Raw genomic sequence first — 13,698 nt, 5'->3', positions numbered from 1 at the left:
TAGTGTGTGCCTGAGAAACAGCCCACCTGATTGTGTGATGAGTATGTGCACTTCTGATATGTTCTTGTGGAACTGTCACAGGTGGCTATCTGGATGATGGATTTGACCCAGAAACTCACTGCCCACAATGCTGAAATAGAGAAAAGAATGTTGCATCTAGACATATAAATGTTATTGAAGGATTTGATGGAAAAACTGATTTTCTGGATAATTATGTATTTGTTTTCTTTTTTTTTAAGATTTTATTTATTTATCTTTAGAGGGGAAGGGGAGGAGGAGAGAGGGAGAGAAACATCAGTGTATGGTTGCCTTTCATGCGTCCCCTGCTGGGAACTGGCCTGCAGGGAACCAGCCTGCAACCCTGGTATGTGCCCTGACTGGGAATCGAACCGCAATTGTTTGGTTCGCAGGCTCGTGCTCAATCCACTGAGCTACCCCAGCCAGGGCTAATTATGTATTTGTTTTACACTTAATCTTAGGTTTATCGTGGAGAAAAATGTAAAAAAGCATAACTTTAAAAATATGTTTTCAAAGAGTATTCCTGCTGTGGAGTACATTAGTTGACTTTCTTCTGCCCCAGATTCCCATGGCTTTCCTTCCTTCTTAGTATTGAGGAGATTTTGTTGGGAAGATTGAAGAAGTCCTAGACTAAGAGAAAATAAAATTTTTTTACGTAAAAAGAAGCAGTATGGCTATGAAACCTGAAAAGTTGGTGTTGGTGCTGCCTGTCACTACCAGAGCCAGATAAACAGAGCCAATAAACAGAGACAGGGATTGAATCTTTAGAGGCACTTCGTTCAGATGGCCAGTGATCTGAGAAGATGGGTTATATACACTAACAGACAGTCTTACTTTTCCTTTCAAGCCAGCTTAAGGAAAAAGTGTAGGTGAGGGATTTGGAATTCAGGGGGAAAAAATGTAGGTAAGGGATTTGAGATTCAGGATATAGGTTAATCAGATAAAAGCTACAGTCTGGCAATTTCCCTAATACCCTATTGTCTGGTGACCAGTGATTTTTCTATTTGGGTCCTCTGTCCTGTGTTGTGGGTGATTTTCTTTATCTGTGTCCTGGGTGGTAGACTGTCTCTCCCTGGAACACAATGGCTTAAGTACTCTCTTGATGCTTATGGTCTCTTCTGGAGCACAAAGTTGACTGGCTTGTGGTCTCCTGGAGTCAGGATGGCCGTACCTTCAGTTTCTGAAACAATAGCTTTTTACATGCATTAACTACTGGGCTTACTAACTATTCCGTGAAACTAAAATTTCCCAACTCAAGTTCCCCCATCAGCTAGAGCAGACACCCCAAGAATAAAAGAGTCAAATATCTTGTGTTGTAAGTCAAGCACTCTTCTTTGTTAAAGGAGAGCAAGAAACTTGTTTAAAGACTCAAAGCATGAGTTCATGCTAACATTACTGGGTTTTATTCTTACTTTTTCTTTTATATTTCTGTCCCTTTAACAATTGTTTCTTTATAAATCCCGGTTCTTAGTAATACTGACATTTATTTATTTGCTTTAATCTAGATTTACCATAAAATAGTTTAAAGTTGCATTGCCAATATTATTACTAACAATAATGCTAGTAAATAACAATTTAGATTGTAGTTCTAAACTGGGGTTGGCAAAGTACAGCCTATAGGCGAGATTTGGCCCACTGCCTGTTATATAGCTAATGTATAGCTAATAAAATAATGGTGCCTCTATTTCTGAATGGTTAAAAAAATCAAACAAAGGATATTTTGTTAGGTGTGGAAATCGTGCATTTCAAATTTCAGTGTCTATAAATAAAGTTTGATTGGAACATAGCCATGCTCACTTATGTATTGTCTATGACTGCATTTTAGTTACAAGGGCAGAATTGAGTAGTTAGTAGATTGAAAGGCCTGTAGAGCCTAAAATACAATTGATTCTCATTATTCACAGTGGTTGTATTTTATAAAGTTGTTGCAGACACTGAGTTAGGGAACCATTGCTCCTATGGGAAATACTGGGTTAGTTTCACGCAAGCATCTACTCACATCATTTTCATCAATCAATACATAATCTCGATTTATGTGTTTCTGTTCATAGATACTTTTCATAGATTGTTGAGTTCTTTAACATTGAACTCATGACCAACAGCACTATAATTCATACCTGCATGAGGTTTATCTAACCCGTATTTTCTCTGTAAGGCATATCACAGCCTTCTTGTATTTAGGAACACTAGACATCACTTTAGCCCTATCCTTGGGAACATTTTAAACAGCAAAACCACAAATAAAAGGCACAAAAAATTAGAAAACATGGTACTAAATAGGCTGTGCAAAAAGATACTTGGTTACGATATAAGAACCTAAATCAGGCAGAGGGTTGTCTTGTTTGTATTCAGCTGAGAACATGTGCATCAAGGGACTCATTTTTCAACTCCCTTCACATGTCCATGAATGACCACAAAAGTGCTGTGAGTATTGACTTTGAGATTACAAATAAATTTTAGCCAGTTCATAAGTTTGAAAATATGGGAATCCTCAAATTATAAGGGTTGACTCTATTTACTATCTGGTCCTTTACAGGAAAAGTTTACCAGCCCTTGTTTTAGAGATTCCTTTAATTATATAGTTAGAATGTTTAAAAACCACTTAAAATAATTATTTTCCCTGTGCCATCAATAATATCTGAAATTAATTATAATCCATTACATAAATGAAAATGCATAAACAAGAGAAAAGGGAGTAAAAAAGGAAAGCTCTCCTTTACGGAATGCCAGCTAGTAAGTTTGATTTTACATGGCCTGTGAACTCTGCTTCAAATACACTTATTATATTTGGTTTTGATGAGGATTTTATACAGTATAGTGTTTTCCTTTAAGTTCAGGTTTATTTTAATTGTCTCCTCTCATGCCAGCTATCACTTGTATTTCAGTAAGAGTGACATTGTTAGAATGAATATATATTCATGGCATGAAGGGTAGCCATTGGTGCAATAGCATAACATAATGTGTCAGACAATACTGAGTTTTCTTTGAAGTCTCAATTTGATTTCATCCATTCTTCATGTTTGGCTTGCCTGCTTGTGACCAGCTCTTCAGCTTCTCTCCAAATTCTCGACACAGTGCCACTCTCATTGGTGGAAACAATGTGCACAGGGGATGACTTTTCTAAATCTGGGCAATCACTGGGCAAATGAGTTCTAATTATGGAAGCAGTGTTGGTAGCTTGTGTGCATCCTCAAGTACATTACTACTGGGGTGCTGGCTTATGTCTATGTGGTTTCTGGGTCCCTGTCCAGAGAGGAAGGGTGTTGCTGCATTGGTCTTTCCTTAAATGTAGTTCCCTGGAATAAAATTCATATTTGCTTACTAAAGGATTCTGTCCCCAATTCCCATATATATTTGTTGGGGGTGCGGTTCCCCACCCCAACAAGCAGTTCTTGAACACTGGCTGGGTATCCTAAAATTCAAATCAATTCTAGCACTACCTACCTCTGGAGATGGTGTCAAATCCCACATGCATACCTCACATGCCAGTTCCTGTGCTTCTAACCAAGCAGCTATAGATTGGAAGTTCCAACAACCCCCAACTTGGGTTTGATTAATTTGCTAGAGCAGCTCACAGAACTCAGGAACATTTGTTCAAAAGAAATAACCGGTCCCAAATAAAGTCACCTGTGCTTAGCTCACATCACCAAAGGCTTAATACCTAACCTAACTGCAGTGACAAGAAAAAAAATTATGAGGTGTTCTAAATTAAAATTACAGTGGCTGGACAGTGAGAGAAGGAGAACGGTTAGCCTATTAATAGCTTCAGGTCAGCTCTGACAAAAGATTGCTCATACTGCTTAATGTGCATTGGAATTTTAAAATTAACTTCTAGTGGCTACTTCTGAGATTACCTAAAAAGAGAGAATATCCAAGCATCATGGAACCCCAGAAGCCTCTGCTTGTTGTTTACACATATGCTTTCTGGGCCATGCTGGACCTATCCTAGAACTAGCCCTACTTAGCCTTCTCCCATCCCCTTTGTCTATAGCTGGTAAATTTTTTGGAATGGTTTACATCTTTCTCCCCTCTATTTGCAAATGTACAAAGACATTTGTACATTTTTCTAGCTAGCCAGGCTGCTAGTGGTTTACATTTCATGTCCTAAACTGGTTTTATTTATTTATTTATTTGTTTGTTTTTGCTTACAATGGCCTATTAAATCCTTTCTTTTGAAAAGATTTTCTGGATTTTTGGCCAAGATGGAGGCATAGGTAAACACATTGTGTCTCCTTGCACAACCAAAATAAGGACAACAATAAAAAAAAACAGTACTTACAGAAAATTGAACTGTATGGAAGTCTGACAACCAAGGAGTTAAAGTAGACACATTCATCCAGACTGGTAGGAGGAACAGAGTCAGGGAGCTGGGACAGAAAGGGCTTGCAGCTGGGCAGCTGGCAGACCCCAGGGGCACAAGGTGGCAGAGGGTGGACCAGGCACGCAAAGCTGTAGTTAGCAGGCGTAGGGTGCATAAAGTGGCCGCTGGTAGACCCAGCAAGGTGGAAGATTGTAGACAGGTGCAGAGCATCGGGTCCCATATTCACACACAGATAAACAAGGCAAAATTGGGGAGCGGGACAGACAACACAACCCAGAGTTCTAGGGCAGGAAAATAAAGCCTCAAAACACCGATCAAAAACACCTGTGGGGGTTGAGGTGCCAGAACAAACTCCCAGCCTCACAGGAGAGTTTGTTGGAGAGACCCACAGGGTCCCAGGACATACATAAACCCACATGGGAATCAGCACCACAAGGGCCCAATTTGCTTGCAAGAAGCAGGGGAAGTGACTGAAATCCAGCAAAGAGTGGAGCAAATGCCATTGTTCCCTCTCCAACCCCTGCCCCACATGCAGCATCACAACACAGTGACATGAGTTACCCTACCACGGTGAATACCTAAGGTTTCTGCCCCTTAGTACATAACAGACAGGTCAAGAGAAAAAAAATGGCCCAAATGAAAGAACAGATCAAAGCTCCAGAAAAAATACAACTAAACGATGAGCTGATAGCTAAACTATCAGATGTGCAGTTCCAAACACTGGTAATCAAGATGCTCACAGAAGGGGTTGAATTTGGTCACAAATTATATGAAAAGGTGAAGGCTACACTTCACTTTTTCTTCACTTTACTTTTTCTTAGTGAAATGAAAGAAAATACACAGGGAGCCAATAGTGATGGGAAGAAAACTAGGACTCAAATCAATGGAGTGGACTAGAAGGAAGAAAAAAACATCCAAACAGAAAAGAATGAAAAAACAAGAATTCAAAAAAAAATGAGGACAGGCTTAGGAACCTCGAGGACAGCTTTAAACATTCCAACATCTGAATTATAGGGGTACCAGAAGGAGAAGAGGAAGAGCAACAAGTGGAAGTCCTACAAAAGAGTTCCCAACAGACTTCCAGCTGATTCTCAAAAGATACCTTGCAGGCAAGGAGGGGATGGAAAGAAGTATTCCAAGTCATGAAATGCAAGGACCTACATCCAAGATTGCTCTATACAGCAAAGATTTCATTTAGAATGGAAGGGCAAATAAAGTGCTTCTCAGATAATGTCAAGTTGAAGGAGTTCATCATCACCAAGCCCTTATTATATGAAACGTTAAAGAGATTTATTTAGGAAAAATAAGATAAAACACATGCACAGAAAAATGAAGGCAAACTCACAATAATTAACAACCACACCTAAAACAGAAACAAAAACAGACTAAGCACAAAACTAGAACAGGAACAGAACCACAGAAATGGATGACACATGGAGAGTTATCAACAGAGGAGTGGGAGGAGCAGAGAGGGGAAAAAGGTATAGAGAATAAGTAGCATAGACAGTAGGTAGAAAATAGACAAGGGGAGGGTAAGAATAGTATGAGAAACGTAGGAGCCAAGAACTTATAAATATGACCCTTGGACATGAACTAAAGAAGGTGAAGTGGGCCGGAAAAGATATGCAGGCTAGAGGGGTAGAAGGGGGAAAAGTGGTACAACTGTAATAGTATAATCAATAAAATACATTAAAAATTTTTCAGCTCTGGAAGTTAAAATTTTTTTAATATATTTTATTGATTATGCCATTACATTGTCCCATTTCCCCCCTTTATTACCCTCCACCCTGCACACCTTCTCCCCACCATTCCCCTCCTTAGTTTATGTCCATGTGTCACAAGTTCTTTAGATTCTATATTTCCCATAGTATTCTTACCCTCCTCCTGTCTATTTTCTCCATTTCTATGGTTTCGCTCCTGATCTAGCTGTCCTCTTAGTTTGCTTTTGTTTTAGGTGTGGTTCTTAATAACTGTGAGTTTGTTGTCCTTTCACTGTTCATCTTTTTTATCTTCTTTTTCCTAGGTAAGTCCCTTTAGCATTTCATATAATAAGGGCTTGGTGATGATGAACTCCTTGAATTTGGTCTTATCTGAGAAGCACTTTATCTGCCCTTCCATTCTAAATGAAAGTTTTGCTGGATAGAGCAATCTTGGATGTAGGTCCTTGCCTTTCATGACTTGGAATACTTCTTTCCATCCCCCTCTTGCCTGGAAGGTCTCTTTTTTTAAAACTTTTTTTAATTGGTTATGCCATTACATTTGTTCTATTTCCCCTCCTCCATTCCCCTCTACCCTGCACACATCTCCCCCACCATTCTCCCCCCTTTAGTTCATGAACACATGTCTCAAGTTCTTTAGACCCTATATTTCCCCTACTATTCTTACCCTCCCCCTATTTTCTATCTACTGTCTATGCTACTTATTTTCTGTACCTTCTCCCCCCTTCTCCTTCTCCCACTCCCCTATTGCTAACCCTCCATGTGATCTTCATTTCTATTGTTCAATCCTGATCTAGCTGTCCTCTTAGTTTGCTTTTGTTTTAGGTGTGGTTGTTAATAACTGTGAGTTTGCTGTCCTTTCACTGTTCATCTTTTTTATCTTCTTTTTCTTAGGTAAGTCCCTTTAACATTTCATATAATAAGGGCTTGGTGATGATGAACTTCTTGAATTCGATCTTATCTGAGAAGCTCTTTATCTGTCCTTCTATTCTAAATGAAAACTTTGCTGGATAGAGCTATCTTGGTTGTAGGTCTTTAATTTTCCTGACTTGGAATACTTCTTTCCAGCCCCTTCTTGTGACTCCTTTGTAGGTGACTGTCCCCTTATCTCTTGCTGCTCCTAAGATTCTCTCCTTCATTTTTATCTTGGGAAATGTAATCATGATGTGCCTTGGTGTGTTCCATTTGGGTCCAACTTCTTTGGGGCTCTCTGGGCTTCCTGGATTTCCTGGAAGTCTATTTCTTTTGTCAGATTGGGGAACTTCTCCTTTATTATTTGGTCAGATAACTTTTCCACTCATGGCTGCTCCTCTTCCCTTTCTGGTACCCCTATGATTTAGATGTTGGAATGTTTAAAGTTGTCCTGGAGGTTCCTAAGCCTCTCCTCATTTTTTTTGAATTCTTGTTTCTTCATATTTTTCTGTTTGGTCGTTTTTTTCTTCCTTCTGATCCACTCCATTGATTTGAGTCCCAGTTTCCTTTCCATCACTATTGGTTTCCTGTGCATTTCCCTTCATTTCACTTAGTGTAGCCTTCATTTGTTCCTCTAATTTGTGACTAAAGTCAACCAGTTCTGTGGGCATCCTGATCACCAGTGTTTTGAACTGTGCATCTGAAAGATTGGCTATCTCTTGGTCACTTAGAAGTATTAGCCCTGGGGCTTTGAGTTGTTCTTGAGCCATAATGTTTTGGTCTGTTCGTGCCTGTTAGGTATGAGGGGCGTAGCCTTAGGTGTTCACCAGGGCGGGGCCACCCAGTTGCTGGGTTGTGACCCTGTATGTGGGGGCAGGGTCAGAGAGGGGCAATGGCATTTGTTCTCTCTGTCACATTTCAGCCTCCTGTGCTGCTTCATGCAAGCCAATTGGGCCCTTCTGGTGCTGGTTCCTGGGTGTGTGGGTGTGTAAACCCTGAAGGTCCCTGTGGGTCTCTCCAAAGAAGTGTGTGTGAGCCTGGAAGCCTCTCTTGGCACCTTTTCCCCTGAAAGTTTTTCCAGTTGGTGCTTTTAGGCTTTAATTCCTGTCACTGGGGCCCTGAGTTGTGCGGTCTGTCTCACTGCTTGCTCCTCTGCCTAGTTTATCTGTGTGCAAAAGTGTGACTGTGGTCAGCCAGTCGCCCTGAGGCCTCACTGGGTCTGCCCATTGCCACCCCACATCTGGGATCCGCCAACTGCTGCCTGTGCACCAAGGTCAGCTGGCCACCTTTTCCTGCATGACCCACCCCCCTCCCCCCACCGCTGCTGACTTTGCCCCTCTTACTGGTCTGGCTGAATGGTTCATTGTTGTCAGACTTCTGTACAGTTCAATTTTCTGTTTTGGTTGCATTTTTGTTACTAAAACTTTATTGTCTTTAAACTTGGTTGTCGGAGGAGGCACAGTGTTTCCACCTACACCTCCATCTTGGCTGGAAGTTGGAAGTTAAAGTTTTTTTAAAGGCTCAGCCTCGTCCAGGAATGTAGTCTTAAACAGTCAGTCTAGAATTTTCTGGTCAGCACCAGTGAAGCAATCTGCCTAAACAGAAGTTTTTGACCCCCAAAGAGAGGTGGCCTTGACTGAAATAATTTCTTTTTTCATTTTTTACTTTCTTGTTCCACCCTCTGCCACCCAATTTTAAAAATTTTCTCCTTTGTACAACTCCCCGGAGCATCTTTCTATTTGGTAGATTTGATGCTGCCCTAACTCATGAATCATTAAATAAAGCCAATTTGACCTCCAAATTTGCTCAGTCAAAATTTTGTTATTTAACACATTTTACTTACTGGATTATTGGTTTATTATAAAAGCATAAAAATCAGGAGCAGCCACATGGAAGAGATATATGGGAAAAGGACATGGAGTTTTCATACCCTCTCCAAGTGTACCACTCTCTCTGAATGTCCACATGTTCACCAACCCAGGAGCCCTCAGACCCTTGTCCTTTTAGGTTTTCATGGAGGTTTCATTACATGGGCATGACTGATCAGATCATTGGCTATTAGCAACTGAACCAACCTCCAGCTGCTCTCCCCTTCCTATAGGTCAGGCAGGCGGGGCTGAAAGTGTCAGACTTCTAATCATGTGGGAGATTTTCCTGGCAACCAGCCCCCATCCACAGGGGTTCCAAAAGTCACCTCATTAAGATAGCAAGGTAAATCTTGGTCATTTTCACAGGAAATGTGAATTGGGGAACTTTCACAGGAAATTCCAAGGGTTTTATGAGCTCTGTGTCAGAAATGATAGGGAAGAAAAATATAAATTTTGTATTAGAAATCACAATATCACATTCTCTATCATTATTACTACCATGAGCAGGTAGGCAGGCTTCTGAGGGTGAAGTGCTCTTTAGGACTTCCAGGTCAAAGCATTCTGTTAGTTACTTCAAAGCCTATGAGAAATTGCAAATGTATTTATTTGTCTCTTTACAACAATGTATTTATATATTATTTAATGCAATGAAAGAAAGCAATACAAATCAGTTGAATATAGCAATCTAAAGAGGATATGAATAGGCAGTTAACAAAAGAAAATGTATTGCTAATAAATATACAAACTTAAATTAGTGAGAAGAAATATCTTAAAAGTGTCAGTTAAAATAAATTCTTTTAAATTAGGCAGGGAAATTTTTAAAAGATGAACACCAGGGTAGGAATGTGTCAAATATTCAAAAATAACACAAGTAAAATCAATGAATTAGTTAAGTACTAATTAGGAAAAGTTTGTTGTGTACACATTTAAAAGACAGTTTGCGGACTTCCGCCAAGATGGATATGTAGGTGGAGGAACCACCTCGCCTCTGTGCACAACCAAATCTAAGAACAACTATTTTTAACAGCAGTCACAACCAAGCCACACGGAAAATCGACAATACGGAGTCCAAAGGACAACTAGATACTCAGCTGGACCGGTATGAGGAGCGAGGCCAGCAGTGGAGCAGGTTAGCAAGAAAAAATTCCCGAGGCGGTGCACGGTGTGCGCAGGCAACCGAGGGCGCTGATCGCGAGCGAGCTGGCTGCCGGAGCGCACAGGGAAGAGGCGCGGTGGGTCTGTCGGTCGCGCGCATTTACGTGCGGAGAAACCAGTGAGAAGGGAAGCCAGCGCGGAGCAGCAGGCTCGCAAGCCCCAGGCAGTGGAGTGACTGGATGCGCTGGGCTAGCGGAGAGGACCGCCATTGCTCCCTCTCTGACCACGCCCCCACACACAGCGTCACAAACCAGCGACCTGGGTCTCCCCGTCCTGGTAAACAAGTAAGGCTTCGCTCTGCTCATGTAACAGCACGAATAGACCAAAAATGGCTCTAGGACAACTCAGCGCCCCAGAACCGATAGACCTAAGTGATGAAGAAATAGCCAGTCTTTCAGATGCACAGTTCAAAACACTGGTTATCAGGATCCTTACAGAACTGGTTGATTTTAGTCACAAATTAGAGAAACATATGGAAGCTAAACTAATTGAAATGAATGGTGATACAAAGGATACCAATAGTAATGGAAAGAAAATTGGGACTCAAATCAAGGGAGTGGACCAGAAGGAAGAAAAAAATGATCAAACAGAAAGGAATGAAGAAATAAGAATTCAGAAAAATGAGGAGAAGCTTAGGAACCTCCAGGACATCTTTAAACGTTCCAACATTCGAATTATAGGGGTACCAGAAGGGGGAAAGGCACAGCCACCAGTGGAAAACTTATTTGAACAAATAATAAAGGAGAATTTCCCCGAGATGGCAAAGGAAATAGACTTCCAAGAAATCCAGGAAGCTCAGAGAGTCCCAAAGAAGTTGGACTCAAGAAGGAACACACCAAGGCACATCATAATTACATTAGCCAAGATTAAAATGAAGGAGAGAATCCTAGAGGCAGCAAGAGATAAGGGGACAGTCACCTACGAAGGAGTTCCCATCAGACTGTCAGCTGATTTCTCAAAAGAGACCTTACAGGCAAGAAGGGGCTGGAAAGAGGTATTCCAAGTCATGAAAACCAAAGATCTACAACCAAGATTGCTCTACCCAGCAAAACTTTCATTTAGAATGGAAGGACAGATAAAGTGCTTCTCAGATAAGACCAAATTCAAGGAGTTCATCATCACCAAGTCCTTATTATATGAAATGTTAAAGGGACTTACCTAAGAAAAAGAAGATAAAAAAGATGAACAGTGAAAGGACAGCAAACTCACAGTTATTAAGAACCACACCTAAAACAAAAGCAAACTAAGAGGACAGCTAGATCAGGAGCAGAACCATAGAAATGAAGATCTCATGGAGGGTTAGCAACAGGGGGAGTGGGAGGAGGGGAAAGGGGGAGAAGGTACAGAAAATAAGTAGCATAGACAGTAGATAGAAAATAGATAGGGGGGAGGGTAAGAATAGTAGGGGAAATACAGAATCTAAAGAATTTGAGACACGTGTTCATGAACTAAAGGGGGAAATGGTGGGGGAGGGGTATGCAGGGTGAAGGGGAATGGAGGGGGGAATAGAGCAAATGTAATGGCATAATCAATAAAAAAAGTTAAAAAAATAAAAGACAGTTTGCAAATTAGGAGTACCCAGACCAAAACATAATGAAGCTCAGTGGTATATTGTTATAAAGAAGATGATATAGGGGCAAGATGGAGGTGGACTAGGAGAGTTTATCTCATACCACCTTTCAGAACCAAGCTGAAAATAAAAATACAGTGGAGAATATCCACAAAAAAATAAACAACTGAGGACTACCTGGGGAGGAGATACTTAAGAATGGGAAGAAACCACCTCATGACTAGTAGAAAGAGCAGGGATGTGAAAGGGCCGACACTGCTTTCATGAGCACAGGTACTAATTTCACGGGCAGTGGCCACAGAAACCGCACAGCTGATGGAACTTCCCCTTATACAGGAGTGAGGCCTGAACCTCAGACTGGGCTTCCAAGCACAGAACACCAGTGCTGGAATCACCTGCCCACATAGCACACAGCAGTGAAAGGCCATGGTTTTTTGTTTTTTGTTTTTGTTTTTTACCTGCTAGAGAAAGATGGAGCCTGCTGGAGAGTAAGCTACCGTTTTTGTTTTCCTTTCTTTTGTTCTAAAGGGTGAACACACAGGTTTCACATTCCCAGCCACTCACCTTTGGCTTGGGAAAAGGCAGAGCAGCATGGTCTGCAGTTGTGGGAAGCTTGGGGGAGAGACCTGGGGGAGCAGCAGCTGGGCTCTGAGTACTGGGACATAATTTCATGCTGCGTCAGCCTTTTTTTTTTTTTTTTGAGAAAAGCAAGCCCATCCCAAAAGAAAAATAATGACCCCGTTCTGTGGGAAAACCACTTGCCCCAGCCTCTGAGAGCCTCCTAACCCTATCCTCTAGAATCCTGCTTGCCACAGCCTTTGAAATCTTGCCCCACCCAGCAACTTTCTTATTTTCCCCCAACCTGCATCTTATCCCCTGTTCAGAAGACAGCAACATAGGCAAACTCAGCAGTGTTAGATGCTGGCTTTAGGGCATAACAATTCCATACACTTTCCCAGAAACCAGACCAGCACTCCCATCTAACCTGAGAGTCTAGGAATGCCATCAGACCCAAACTCTGGGCTCTGGAAGCTTTGTCTGCTTTTCCATTAGGGTCTTTACCCTGCTGAGTTCATGGAAATAATCTAGGACAGACTCAGACATGTGAACACACCCACCATCTTCCCTGAAGTCTGAACATTACCTCCCATAGGAAATACAGGTGTCCCATTCTCCTGATTCTACCAGAAGCACAAAGCACGCTCAGAAACAGATCAGTAGTTAGACTAAGATTAATGGCAAGACTGCAGGCAGAGGAGGGTGGAGGTGGTACATGTGGTGCTTTTGGTCATTCATTGACCCACCCATAAGCCAGTAGTGCAGAGCAGCAAGGATAACCCCAGATGCATCAAGCCTAAAGAAAACAGCCACAAAATGTGGACCACTTGTAGCTTCAGACAGCCTAGAACTATATGGGGAAAGCATCTGACATTGGTTTATCCTAGCTTTAGAACATCAGAGTTGTGTCCAGAAGGATAAGCCAGCAGACAAGCCCTGAACTCTGCTGAGATAAATTCCACCTTGTCCTTTTCATTATTTATTTTTGTTTCCTCTCACATAGTTTTTGACATTTTTCTTTTTTTTTTGAATTTTGTTCCTATTTTTCACTATTTTTACTTAAAATCACACATTCTACTCTTAGCTTTTCTTACTCTACTTTGTCTTCTTCCTTTCCTTTCTTACTGTCCTTTAAATTTTTTCTCTCTTCACCCCCTTTCTATTCCTTATGCTTATTATTTCTACTCTATTCTCTAAAAATCACTTTTTTCCTTTAGTCATCTTATATTCTCTTTTCTTTCTTATATTATTCCCATCCTCTTTCTACCTTTATTAATTTTGCTCATTTGTTACTGATATTGCTGTTTATGTCGGTGGGTATTTTTCCTGGTGTGGATTTGTTCTTATTGTTATTTGTTTTTTTCTGTCAGCACCTATACAATAGCATACAAGATGTGGAGGGGATGGAGACTCTCAGTCAGCCAGCCAGAGGAGAGAAACCACCAACAAATGAGACAACAATCAAAACCAAAATACAACAGGAGCACCAATATAAACTGCATAAAGAGTGTCCCTCAAGCAACCAGCTCAGGAGATCTAGGAGGCTGCACCACTGAGTCACACAGGACTCCTACCACA

The sequence above is a fragment of the Artibeus jamaicensis genome, unplaced genomic scaffold (assembly GCF_021234435.1).
Source record: "Artibeus jamaicensis isolate MK-2021 breed Jamaican fruit bat unplaced genomic scaffold, CSHL_Jam_final contig_464, whole genome shotgun sequence".
Classification (NCBI taxonomy): Eukaryota; Metazoa; Chordata; class Mammalia; order Chiroptera; family Phyllostomidae; genus Artibeus; species Artibeus jamaicensis.
The sequence above is the reverse complement of the archived record's forward strand: the minus strand, read 5'-3'. Positions refer to the sequence as shown.